The following is a 13,147-nucleotide window of genomic DNA, read 5'->3' as shown; positions in this document are numbered from 1 at the left end:
CGCGTCGCGCCAATTTTCCAGTTTCCAGTGAACTAGCACGATTTCACTGCGTCACGCCAGCATGCAAAATCAAGATATTTAGTTTCTGTGATTTTATTTCAGGGGTTGTTTAGTCAATTACCAAAACCCTTAATTAGCCTAAACATGAAATTAATCCCCTAAATAACCTACTATATCATTATTTACTCACTTCTCTCAAGATTAAAAATATTCTCTCTTAATTAGCAAACCCTAGTTTTCAAGAAACAAGAACAAAGCTCAAGAATTCCTCCAAGAACCTTCAAGAACTCTTCTTCTCGGGTATGTTAGGTGTTCATTCATGGGTTCCTTTCACCCATGAAGCCCACAAACCCTTTTTAAACATACAAGATCTCAGATTTATGATTTACATGCTTAAATTGGATTGTATTCATGTTCATGACATTATTTGAGTTTCTATCCATGATAAATTGTAAGTTCCATGAAATTGAAATAGCATGCATATTAAATTGGGTAATTCCTAAGTTATGACCCTTGAATTTGCAAGTTTGGCTGTTGTAATTACAATGTTATATGTTGTCCATAATTATATGCAGTAAGTTGTGCTCCTCAAGTGTTTGATAGAATGTCCATGTGAATTAAGTGGTGAAATCATGACTTGTTAGTACATGTACAAGCTTATGCCCTACAAGTGTTTGATAAAATATCTCTACGGATGAATTATGAACAAGTGAACGTTGTTATGCATTTCAAGATCATGCGATGCTTTACTTTTCATGCTATCGAGTCCTGGGGGTATCTAATTCTTGAAAATCTAGTTGTTTACCTAGAGCAACAGCAGTTACAGAATATCTCAGTCATGTCACAAACAGTAGTACACAGTCAGTTACAGAATTTACTAAAACTCAATCCCGCTCAGTTTAGTTTAATAATCAATGTCTTTCAGTTAGGAGTAGGATTCAGCATCGGCGAGCCTAGAGATGGGGACTCGCCCATAAGTTAGGATTGGGTCCCTAGAAGCAATCCTTAAGTTCCAGAACTACGTAGCCAGCGTAGGTTATGAGATGTCACCCATTAGATAGGACTGACATTCTTAGGGATCACCTGCTAGATTAGGACTGACTCCAAAACCATTATTAGTACCTGTGGCACAGTAGTAGCATCCTTCCAACTGGGGTCATAGGTTAGACCCCTATTAGCTCAGATATAGGGCATGTCAGTAAAATGATTACCTCCTACAGTTTTAGTTTCAGCTTTAGTATAGAACTCAGTTCATGTCTACAAAATCAGGACTATCAGATACAGTCACTCAGTATCAGTAATTCAGTTATCAGCAACTTCAGATATCAGTTATTCAATATCATAAATTAGTACTCAGCTTTAGTAAAAGCTCAGATACAGTATATATATATATATATATATATTCACAGTATTGCATACTCAGTATTTATAGCAGTTTCAGTTATCCATATACTCTCATACTCAGTTACTCCATATTATTCAGTTAGTTATTGTTCATGCATATGAACTCTTGCATTCAGACTTACCTCATCTAGCATACCAGTACATTCCATGTACTATGCATACTTTCTCTTTGTGCTATGATGTCTCATATCATAGTTCGGACGCTCAGGTTCCTAACTATGCTTAGCCATATTTACTCAGCAGTATCAGATTTAATAGTGAGTCCTCATCTGTCGAGGATATGCTTATATTTTAGTATTACAGTAGCTTCACTATTGTATTAGTTGGAGTTAGTTGGGGGCTTGTCCCATCAACTCTACATTCAGACAGTTCAGTTGGAGGCTTTTCAGACTAGACTAGTTCAGACAATATTTTAGATTTAGATATTTTATCAGATATTATTATTTATCAGTACTCAGATTGTGAACCTTATGGAATTTCATCCTTTATTCCATATTTTTATAGTATTATTATTCAGTGCTCATAACAGGTACCAGCTCATGGGCTAGCTTGTGGTCCCTCAAGATCATAAGCATCGTGTGGCATCCAGGGTGCAGACTCAGGGCATTACAAACTTTATATCAGATCCTAAGGTTCAACAGAGTCCTAGGGAGTCTAAAAATCACATCTAGTAGAGTTTTGTGTATGTATGTGTAGCGCGCCACACTTATGGACAAGATGCTATGAGGTATTTTAGGAAAGTTTCCCTTCTTTCAGTATCCATGTCATACGAGTGTGCATGAGCTTAAGTTAAACTCTCAATCTAATTCTTGTCTTTCTTCTATCATAGAACATGCCTCCCAAAAAGACCAACAGAAGAAGAATAGCACACCAGTCAGCACCCCAACCCGTTCAGGCAGATCCCTAGGACGAGTATGTCTCTTATACAGAATTCAGAGTTGTATTCACTACTCTATCCCATTTTATAGCAGCTCAGAATGAACAACCAACTATTATTCAGGCCAACCCAATGGACAATACTGTTGCAGCCAGGATTCAGGACTTTACCCGAATGAATACTTCCTAATTATCAGGATCTAAGTAAGAAGAGAATCCACAGGAGTTCCTCGATTAGGTTTAGAAAGACACAGATATCATGGTAGTGACTTCTAGAGAGAGTGCTGAGTTAGCTGCCTATCAGCTACAAGATGTAGCTCATACGTGGTTTAAGCAGTGAAAGATAGACAGAGGCACAAATGCAGAGCTCATAGAGTGGGAAAAGTTTGCTACTGCTTTTCCAGATAGATTCTTTCCCTTAGAGCTGAGAGAAGCCAAGGTGTTAGAGCTTATTAATCTCAGGTAAGGTAGCATAAGTGTGAAAGAGTATTCCCTCAAGTTTACTCAGTTAGCTAGGTATGCTCCCCATGTAGTAGCAGACAATAGGTCTAGAATGAGAAAGTTTATGTCAGGGGTGTCAGAGAGTATGGTCAACGAATGCAGAACTACAATTTTGATTAAAGAGATAGATTTGTCTAGGCTTATGGTCCATGCTCAGCAGATCGAAAAGGAGAAGGCTAAGGAAAAAGAGAGAAAGAATAAAAGATCCAGAACGGGTAGCTTTAGTTTAGCTCAGCCAAGGTTAGAGGGTGGTAACCGCTCTCAGTTTAGTCAAAAGTTTTTAACCCCAGCTACTTCTTCAGCTAGTACGCCAGTACCAAGGTTCAGGAATGACGATCATGATGGGATGCCAGGCTCCAAAATCTAGGGTAGTATGAGCAGTGGTCGTACCCATCTGCTTTGGAAAGAATGTGGTAGAAATCAACTAGGTGTGTATAAAATTGGCGGCGATGTATGTTTTAGATATGGCAAGCCAGGCCATAAGATGCGGTAGTGTAGAGTGATGGATTAAAGAGGAAAAGATTCGCATTAATAGGGTTAGTTCAACTATCCTTCATTCCTATCCAGTCTCCCGACTCAGCAGGGCGCCACTCCACTAGTGGTCAATGCTAGAACAGACTTTATGCACTTCATTCTAGACAAGATCAAGAAAGTTATCCTAATATAGTTATATGTACGTTATGAGTTTTTCATCTTTATGTTTATTCTTTGTAGATCCCGAGGCTTCACTTTCTTTGTAACCCCTATATTGCCGTCAAAATATTAGCAAAGCCCTCCTCAGTTTCTACCTCAGGCTCTAGGGTAAAGTGGTGGTTGTTCAGTTTAGAGTTGTTGATTAAGTGGTTCACAGACTTAGAATAATAACATTAAGCTAAAGGGAAGATAGTAGAACAAGTAACCAAGTCAGGCTTTCAGATTTTACTAGTAATGTCAACAAATTTAGAAAAGCAGTATGAGAGGATGATGCCCAATCCATATTTATCTTGATTCAACTTTTTGTACTTCAGCGATCACAATATCTAATCATGCCCTATATGTTAGCTCTATGATCATAACTCATATTCGTGCACGTTATCAAAAAAATTATGTACGCTTACAGTTCTTAGTATAAGGAGTTCCAGTTTACTCAGTGTTACAAATCATGTTCCATGAATACAGAAACTCCAAACTCAAGTCATGTAGCTCATGACTCATGTACTCACGCTTTACAGTATGCTCAGTTCCCATGAATCATCCTACACTCCTAATGATCAGCTAAATTCATATTATGTCATGTATACCCTCAGTTTAGATCTCTTGATAAATCCATGATATTGATATTCTAATCCTCAGGCCCCAATTAAGTGCTAAGTTTTGTAGAGTGTTCATTCATGCTTCAGGTCCTTATAATTTGACCTTTCAGTGAACTCTCCTTATGAAATGATGTAGTGATGAGCAATTGTTTAGATGGGAGAGAGTAAATATTTCATGTTACGAAAAGATTATTGCATTCTTATTTTACACGAGGCTGTATTTATAAAGATAGGCTTGAATGTTATGTTGGTGTGTAAGTGGCTAAAAGCATTTCGTAGATTTGAGTAGGTTTGAACATAGTTGGAGAATTCAATACAGCTCAGACCTCAGTAGGTAGAGATATCAATGCCTATGTGAATATTTTCAGTAGCCTCAAGTGAAATGCGGGGTCGAGGTAGAAATTATAGTTGAGCGAATAGTTAAGAAACGTGGCTAAGATTGCAAGTTAGTAGTTGCAGTGCATAAAGCTTAGTAACTCTATCTTAGATGATGTTTCATAGGCCTTGCTCTATATTACAGAATTTTTTCCATATTGTGATTTCTTATTCAGATGTCTTATTCAAACTATGCCAAGATCCCTTGCTCCCTAAAGTCATTAGAACCTTATAGAAGGAGTGTCAAATAAATGCTCCAGTCGAGTATAAGTTTTCAGTATGAGTTAGTCCGTAAAGACAAAAATTCAATTTAGTGGTCAAGCAGACAAATTCATATGGTTTCTCATTTTTTCATCTAGTCATACTATTTGAAGTCTCACGAATATGACCATTCCAAGATGGAGCATCCTGGTATTTTGAAATTTCAGCTCAGTTTATCTATCATGCCTTATTTTTAGATCCTAGATATTCAGTCACAATTCAATTCAGTTCGTAGATGCCCCATGCATCATCTCAGATTTTCCTCAGTATTTCAGCCAAGTTCGCATTTTTTGGGGGACATAATGTCCCAAGGGGAGATGCACTATAACCCCCTCCCCCGAGCTTTTATGTCCTAAATCTTCCATTTTTTCTTCACATAACAAGATCCAGTTTGAAGTAATGGGTACTCATAATTTGACTCTCTCATTTCGATCTCAGCCTAATGACCATTTTTATGTCATGGCATACATTCAAGGAATCAGTTCAGTTCATTATATTCATTTTTATGTATCACGTTTTAGACTCAAATATGTTCTCATATTTTCGTTCTTACATGTTCAGTAAATGATCCCAGGATTATCAGTATTCTCAGCTTGAGGTAATAGCCTTCTTAGATTTACTCAATTCCATGTTCAGTTACAGTACAAACTTTAGTTATCAGTGCAGCTCATCTTCATAACAGTTATGCATTCATGAATCAGTTAAGTCATGCACTCTTGCATCATATATGCATATTCAGTATGGAAATATTCTTATCAGTAGTTTCAATCATTCCCTCATGCATCAGATATGCATGTTCAATGTATAAACTTAGTCTATCAGTAGTCTCAGCTTAATCAGTCTCATTTGAGGATGAATGTTCCCAAGGGGGAGATATTGTAATACCCTGTATTTCCCTAGCTCAATTTAACTCTCAGTACATGAGTATTCCTATATAAATTTTTCAAAATACTTGGATTTTTCAGTTTAAGACCTTCCATGGCATAGAAAATTCAGTTAGCTTTCCGATGATATAAAACTCGCCCAAGTATGATACCTAAGCAAAGAGTTAGAGCTATTTTTGTAAAATAGTGTACCACTTGGTACTTCACCGCATCGCGGAGGTGGTACAAATGGCAATTGTCAAAATCCAGTGAGACTTCACAATTCTACCGCATTGCACCAATTTCTAATTTCCCAATCGTCACTTTCCAGTGTGACTCTACGATCATGGCACGTTGCGCCAAGGGTTAAATTTGCATACAGTGGGGTACCGCGTCACGCCAAGCTTTCAGTTCCCAGCTGTCCAATTTTTAGTGAGCTGGCGTGATTTCACCATGTCACGCTAGCATGGAAAATCCGGATTTTTAATTTTCATGATTTTATTTCAGGGGTTGTTTGGTCAATTACCGAAACTCTTAATCAGCCTAAACATGAAATTAAGCCCTTAAATAACCTACTATATCATTATTTACTCACTTCTCTCAAGATTAAAAACATTCTCTCTCAATTAGCAAACCCTAGTTTTCAAGAGACAAGAACAAAGCTCAAGATTCCTCCAAGAACCTTCAAGAACTCTTCTTCTCAGGTATGTTAGGTGTTCATTCATGGGTTCCTTTCACCCATGAAGCCCACAAATCCTTTTTAAACATACAAGATATCAAATTTATGATTTACATGCTTAAATTGGATTGTATTCATGTTCATGACATTATTTGAGTTTCAATCCATGATAAATTGTAAGTTCTATGAAATTGAAATAGCATGTATATTAAATTGTGTAATTCCCATGTTATGACCCTTGAATTTGCAAGTTTGGGTGTTGTAATTACAATGTTATATGTTGTCCGTGATTATATACATTAAGTTGTGCTCCCCAAGTGTTTGATAGAATGTCAATGTGAATTAAGTGGTGAAATCGTGACTTGCTAGTACATGTACAAGCTTATGCCCTACAAGTGTTTGATAAAATGTCTCTATGGATGAATTATGAACAAGTGAACATTGTTATGCTTTTCAAGATCATGCTATGCTTTACTTTTTATGCTATCGAGTCCTGGGAGTATCTAATTCCCAAAAATCTAGCAATTTACCTAGAACTACAATAGTTACAAAATAGTCTCAGTCATGTCACAAACAGTAGAACACAATCAATTACAGAACTCAGTGAAACTCAATCCCGCTTAGTTTAGTTCAATAATCAGTGTATTTTAGTTGGGAGTAGGATTCGGCATCGAGCGAGCCTAGGGATGGGGGTTCACCCGTTAGTTAGGACTGGGTCCATAGAAGCAATCCCATAGTTCCAAAACTACGTAGCCAGTATAGGTTATGAGATGTCACCCGTTAGATAGGACTGACATTTTCAGGGATCACCCACTAGTTTAGGACTGATCTCAGGGGTCACCCACTAGATTAGCTCTGACTCCACAGTCATTGTTAGTACCCGTGGCACGATACTAGCACCTTTCTAATTGGGGTCACAGGTTGGACCCCTATCAACTCAGATTTGGGTCATATCAATTAGATGATTACCTCCCATAGTTTTAGTTTCAGTTTCAGTATAGAACTCAGTTCAGTTCTACGGAATTAGGATTGTCAGATACAGTCAGTTGGTATCAGTAATTCAGTTATCAGCAAGTTCTGATATTAGTTATTTAGTATCAAAAATTAGTACTCGCTTTAGTTAAAGCTCAGATATAGTATACATATATATATATACACAGTATCACATACTCAATATTTACAGCAGTTTTAATTATCTATTTACTCTCATATTAGTTACTCCATATCATCCAGTCAGTTATTGTTCATGCATATGAACCCTTGCATTCAGCCTTACCTCATCTAGCATACTATTACATTCCACGTACTAACGCATACTTTCTCTTTGCGCTATAATGTCTCATATCATAGGTTCGGACGCTTAGGTTCCTGACCGCGCTTAGCTAAATCCAATCAGCAGTATCAGATTTAGTAGTGAGTCCTCATATATCGAGGATATGCTTTTATTTTAGTATTACAGTAGCTTTAGTATTGTATTAGTTAGAGTTAGTTGGGGGTTTGTCCCATCAACTCCACATTTGAAAAGTTCAGTTAGAAGCTTTTCAGACTAGACTAGTTTAGACAGTAATTCATATTCAGTATTTTATCAGATATTATTATTTATTAGTACTCAGATTATGTACCTTATGGCATTTCAACCTGTATTCTGTATTTTTACATTATTATTATTCAGTGCTAACAATAGGTACCAGCTCATTGGTTAGCTTGTGGTCTCTCAGGATTGTAAGCATCGTGTGGCATCAAGGGTGCAAACACAAGGTGTTACATATTTTGTACCTATGGGCGCTCTTGCACTTTCGTGCATAAGAGGGATGGCTCCTTTAGAATGTGCATAGACTACCGTCAGCTGAATAAGGTGATTATGAAGAATAAATATCCTTTCCCTAGGATAGATGATCTTTTTGATCAGCTTTAGGGTTCTAAGTGGTTTTCTAAGATTTATCTTTGGTCGAGGTGCCATCAGTTGAAGATTAGGGAGATGGATATCCTTAAAACCATTTTTCATACCTAGTACGTTCACTTTGAGTTTTTGGTTATGTTGTTTGGGTTGACCAATGCTCCAACTGTATTTATGGATCTTATGAACCAGGTATTCATACAGTTCCTGGGCTTATTTTTCTTTGTGTTTATTGATGATATTTTGGTGTACTCTAAGATTGAGGAGGATCATGCTAATTACCTCCTTATAATGTTGCAAACTCTTAAGGATCAATGGTTGAATGCTAAATTCTCTAAGTACAAATTCTAGTTAAATGCGGTGACCTTCCTTGGTCATGTTGTTTCTAGTAAAGGGATCAAGATAGATCTACAGAAAGTTGAGGTGGTTAAGAACTGGCCAAGACCTATGACTCCAACCAATATTTAAAGCTTTTTGGGTTTCGCTGGGTATTATAGGAGGTTTGTGGAGAGCTTCTCTTCTATTGTTTCCCCGTTGACTAAGTTGACTAAAACAAAATTAATTTTCTTTGGTCTGATGCTTGTTTGGGTAGTTTCAAGAAGTTGAAAGATAAGTTGACTTTGGCTTTGATTTTACCCCTGCCCGAGGGTACTGATGATTTTGTTGTTTATTGTGATGCATCCCATGTGGTACTGGGTTGTATCATGATGTATCATGGTAAGGTGGTGACTTATGCTTCTTGGCATCTTAAGGTTCATGAGATGAATTATCCAATGCATGACTTAGAATTGTTAGCTATAGTTTTTGCTCTAAAGATTTGGCACCATTACTTGTATAGAGTGTATGTTGACATTTATTCAAATCATAAAAGCTTATAGTATGTGTTCACCTAGAAGGAGTTGAATCTTAGGCAAAGGAGCTAATTGAGTTGCTCAAGGACTATGATATGAGTATTCACTATCATCCAGGTAAAGCTAACTTGGTTGTTGATGCTCTTTGCAAGTTATCTATGGAAAGCTTATCTAATGTGGATAAGGAGAAGCGAGATTTGGTGAAAGATATTCATCGATTGGCTAATCTTGGAGTTTAAATTTTGGACTCTAAGGATAGAGGTGTGGTTGTTCAAGAGGTGGTAAAGTCATCTCTTGGTGATGAAGTAATGGAAAAGCATGTTTTGGACCCCATCTTTATACATATTAAGGATGATATGGGCCAATAAAAACTGACGGCTTACAAAATTTGTGGTGATAGTATCTCGAGGTACCAAGATTGTGTGTTTCTAATGTTTATGGGTTGTGAGAAAAGATCTTGATTGAGGCTCATGAGTCAAGGTATACCATCTATCCAGGATCGATAAAGATATATCATAACTTGAAGGAGATTTATTGGTGGAACAACATGAAGAGGGATGTGGCCAACTTTGTAGTTAAGTGCATTGTCTGTCAGTAAGTGAAAGCAAAAAAATTAAGGCCTAGTAGGTTATCTCAAGAGATTGAGTTTCCTGTATGGAAATAGGAGGTGATTAATATGGATTTCACTACATGCCTTCCGTCGTCTCGTAATTAGTTTGATTTGATTTGGGTCATCGTGGATAGGATGACTAAGTCTTCTCATTTCTTGCCTATGAGGACTAATTATTCAGTAGAGGATAATGCTAAGGTTTTCATCCAGGAGATCTTAAAGTTGCATGGTGCACCTATTTCTATTATTTTAGATAGAGGTACAGAGTTTGCATCTTACTTTTGGCACTCATTATAGAGAGGTTTGGGGTTAAAGGTGAACCTTTTCACCGCTTTCACCCTCAAACAGATAGACAAGCAGAGAGAACTATTCAAACTTTTAAAGATATGCTAACGGCTTGTGTGACCGACTTTGGTTGTAGTTGGGTTGATCACTAGCCTCTCATTCATTTTACTTATAATAACAACTATCATTCTAGTATTCAGATGGCTCCGTTCGAGGATTTTTATGGTAAGAGATGTCGTTCTCCTATTGGGTGTTTGAAGTTGGGGAGACTAGATTGTTTGGCCTTGACTTGGTCCATCAGTCTAGGAAGAAGCTAAAGATGATTAAAGATAGGGTTAAGATTACTTAGATTCGCCAAAAGTCCTATGCAGATGTGAGGCAAAGAGAGTTGAACTTTGATATAGGTAATTGGGTGTTCTTAAAGGTATCTCCCATGAAGGGAGTAATAATATTTGGTAAAAAGGAGAAACTCATCCCCTTTTATATTGGTCCATATATGATTTTGAGGCGAGTGGGTAATGTGGCTTATGAGCTAAAATTGCCTTCGAGTTTGGGTTCCATTCATCCGGTGTTTCATGTTTCATTGTTGAGGAAGTGTGTGGGTGATCCTTCCTTGATTTTTCCTTTGGGGAGTGTTGGTGTGAGGGATTCCTTATCGTATGAGGAAATCCCAGTTAAGATTTTGGATAGACATGTCATAGGTTGAAGATCAAAGATGTCGCTTCAGTAATAGTCCTTTGGAGAAACCAAAAGTACGAAAAAGCTACTTGGGAAGCTGAAGACAATATGAAGGCTAAGTACCCATTCTTGTTCCATATGATGGACGAAAGTGCTTAAGGCATGAGGTTTATTTTCCTCCTGTTACTTTCCGAGTTTGTCATTTGATTTTGGTGTGTTCTTGCTATTTCTCATGCTAAAAGTGTCCTAGCTCATCATTCAGGGAAAAATAAACCTAAAGAGGGGGAGAGGGTAATGTAACACCCTTAAAATTTTGTTAATTTGATTTTTGACCTTCTTATGTTTGAAACATCGATTATTGACTTGAAATGTGTTTAAATATGTTAAAAGGGTAATTTAGGTGAGTTTTGAAATTTTTAAAAAGGGTTCGGGGTTATTTTGGAATCTTGAGGTAGTAAGCCTCCATATTTTTAGTGTGCCGTGGAGGTTAGTCTTTGCGATTTCAACATGGCATAGAGAAAGGGTGCCTCTTCAATAGCATCATGTTATAGAGGATAATCTCTGCATTAAGCAGCGTGGCATGGAGGTTAGCCTCCACTCCAAGGTCGTACTACGTCGCTGTGTAAAAATCATGTTGTCTTGTTTTATTTTCTTGGGATGAGGGATAATAAGGTCTTTTCACCTATGTACGACCATTAAACATTATATGAGCTTATTCCCATCAGTTTTCAAGGATCAAAAGCTATTATTTCATTCTCAAATACCAAACCCAAGAAAAGCTTAAGGGTTTCCTTGTGCATTCATCCTCCGGGCTTCGAGTTTTTTCCAAATTCTTGTGTGTCTAAGGCATGTTACTCTTTTCCAAATCTTATTTTATCAAGAGCGTGTGTTTTAATTGGTTATTTATGTGGATTTGAATAAGGGTTTTGATATGGGTTGAGGGTTTTGGAATGAATGTTTCTTGATAAATTCCCATGATTTATGCAATGTTCATGCTTTATTAATGGTTTTTGAACTGATAGGGTACATGGTTGTGGGAATCGGGATGGGAGTTAAGGCATTCTCCCAACTTGATATTTCTAGACTTGGAATTAGTTTTGGATAATTGTGTTCCCTCAACCCACCTGTGTAATTGACTTTGAATTGTGAATTTGTCGCATGGGTTGACTTACTCACTTGTACTATTGCATTGCATAAATGTTTAAACAATGAACATGGATATTAAATGACTTATTGTCCATGTTTTGATTTAATGAACACAAGGGGGTCGAGGCATTTATTGAAACCCTAGGGGTTGTACCATACAATGAGGAACCAGGTCTCTCAAAGTCAATCATAGTCAAAATACAGAAAAAAATAACTAGTCATTAAAAAGTAGTGCAAGAAAAATAAAAACACAAGATTTTAATGTGGAAACCTCCTTGTTTAAGAAAGGGAAAAACCACAGCTTTCCCTCACAAGCACCTTAAAATCTACTATAATCAAACTTTTGATTATAACCTTCAACAAACCTAATTGTAGGTTCCTTTTTCTTGTAATAACTCTAATACAAGCTCATCTTGGTAACTCTGCTAAGGACCTTCTTCACTGATTAACTTTAATCAGTATCTTGCTTGGGCAAATCTACCTAAGCACTTCTCTAACGAAAGAAAACACTACTCTTATAGTATGAATAGTTCAATTACAATTCAGCACTAAAGAACACTCACTCACTCTTTAAGCATACTACAAAGATAGGAACATGAGCAAAGCTTGAGCAATCTTGAAATAGAGTTTTGGCTGTCTCTCTTCACTCTTTAGATTTGTTCAAAAACTATTACATGAAGAAGCTATTTTTTCCTTTTATAGTTGGGTGATGATTGAGGCTGAAATCTCATTGGACCAGGTGTCCTATTCAGTACAAGCCGCACCTACAAGTTTGTTATACAAGAGGACTAAACTGTGCAGACACGTGTGCCAGCTGTACTGTACCATGCACATCTAGGGACCTGGTCTCTTGAAGTTAGTTACTCATCATCAAAACTACATATATAAATTTTCTTCCTTTTTGATGATGACAAACCAACCATATAGCTTTGAGCATCAATACAAATCTATCACATTTAATCAGTATGATTACTATTCTGAAGATGAATGTTCCCCCTATCATCATGCTTCCTCCATTATGCAAAAAGTTGTCATTTGCAGCAAAACCTTCTGAGCACATGTTTGTTGTGTCCCTCTATCACTGTGCTTTATCATTCACTTAGCACATCACTTCCTTCCCCCTACCAAAATACTTTTCCTCTTTTATCAACATTCAGCACATCATATACTTCCTCCTATCAGCATGTCATTCATATTCACCTGGTACCTGGTCCCCTACTAAATGTACTCACTATTCCCCTGTTTGGCATCATTAAAAAGTGAGAATAATAAACCAAGAGTAAATTAAAAACAAATTAGTTAGCTCATGGCCACTGGGGAAACACTAACATGAAGAACAGTTATGCAAGTTAAAGGTAACAAACATAACACATAAAGCAAAGATTCATTCATAAGTAGAGGATAAGTATCATTGAAGTGCATAAATTAA

This window comes from Capsicum annuum, chromosome 6, assembly GCF_002878395.1.
Source record: "Capsicum annuum cultivar UCD-10X-F1 chromosome 6, UCD10Xv1.1, whole genome shotgun sequence".
Classification (NCBI taxonomy): domain Eukaryota; kingdom Viridiplantae; phylum Streptophyta; class Magnoliopsida; order Solanales; family Solanaceae; genus Capsicum; species Capsicum annuum.
This window is presented reverse-complemented; position numbering follows the sequence as displayed.